This window comes from Cynara cardunculus (assembly GCF_001531365.2).
Source record: "Cynara cardunculus var. scolymus isolate 2C chromosome LG 2, CcrdV1, whole genome shotgun sequence".
In the NCBI taxonomy this organism is placed as follows: domain Eukaryota; kingdom Viridiplantae; phylum Streptophyta; class Magnoliopsida; order Asterales; family Asteraceae; genus Cynara; species Cynara cardunculus.
In genome coordinates, this window is record NC_037529.1 from 37,690,867 (window position 1) to 37,692,512 (window position 1,646).

Sequence of the window (1,646 nt, forward strand, 5' to 3'; positions counted from 1 at the left end):
TAGAATTCCAGAAAGGCGATAAAGTTTTCTTAAAGGTCTCACCATGGAAAGGAGTGATGCGTTTTGGAAAGAGAGACAAGCTAGGCCCTCGTTATATTGGCCCTTTCGAAATAGCAGAAAGGATTGGACCAGTGGCATATAAGTTAGATTTGCCCCTGGAGTTAAGCACTATTCATGATACATTCCATGTATCGAATCTCAAAAGATGCCTAACAGATGAAACTCAAGTAATGCCACTAGAAGACGTGCAAGTTAACGATCAACTGCATTTCGTTGAGAAACCCATAGAGATCATGGATAGAGAAGTTAAGCAGTTGAGGCGTAACAGGATTCCCATAGTAGAAGTCCATTGGGACTCCAAGCGTGGACCGGAGTACACAAGTGAAAGGGAAGATTTCATGAAAAACAAGTATCCCCACCTGTTCTAAAGGCCATCCATGACTTTAGACTTGATGATTAAATTTTGGGACGAAATTTTTTTGGCTTGGGGAGACTGTGACAACTCTGCATTGTGGGATTTCAGGTTAGCACTTTATTACAGGATCCTGATTGAAAACTAAGTCTTTTTAGAATTTAAGCCTCGATGACCAGAGATCGTCTTACTTAATTAGTCTGATTAGATCACGTTTCGGCGGGTAGCTAACCAAGTTAGTACGTGCAATGCCAAATATGTTTTGAAATATTTCACATAAAAATAAAGTCGATATTTTCGATTCGTTCTTCTTAAAAATTCAAATTTCCAAAGTTCCAATCTTTTATATTTGGTTGCCAATTATTATTCTGAAAGAGTGGAGTTTTTAAAAATCTTTTKTCAAAATTGTTTAGTTTGTTGTAATTATTGGGGTCTTTTATTTTGTAAATAAAAAAAATCTTTTTGGGCTTGGGCCTTTAGAGGTCAGCCCATTCTTTATGTTGAATCCCCATATAAATACCCCTTCCCTTTTGAAAATTCTTCACTTTCCAAATTTCCAGCCATCTCATCCTTCTCTCTCTAACTCCATCACTTTCCAACCGATTCCATCTCCTAGCAAAACTCAAGATTTCTGTTGTTCTTGAGACTAGTTCGTAGTCGAGAAAAGGTATGTTTTAGAGCTGTTTACTTCTCTTTTTGATGTCCAAAAGTCTTTATCTTTCTCCCTACTCGACTCTTTGAGTAAGATTTATGGGATTTAAAGTAGAGAGATTATTCATCAAAGACCCGCATGTGTCTTCGTTGGGATGATAATTCGAGACCCAAGTTCTTTAATCTCCAAGAAAGAAAGAAAAATTCCTTGCATATGAGGTTCGATCACATTTTCGGATGATAGGACTTGCATGCAACTCTAATCGGATTTATCCYTTTGAAAACTTGTTGGAATCGGAACTTATTTTGTTTTCTGGAGTTGTTCAAAGATGACGGTTTTGTGTTAGATTTTTAATTCTTGGAAATGTTGAGCTGCATGCAATCGGTGTTGAAGGCGTGTGGCTCCAGGATTGTGGATTATTCTTGAAAAGAGTGTTAAACCCACTCAAAATCTCTTGGTTTTGGTAATTGACGGCTGTCATCATTGTTTTGGGATGACATTTAATGATGTCATTATTTGGATTTTGGAAGGTTCCCTTTAATAAATAATTAAATCGGCTTTATTTTATAAAAACACTTGATG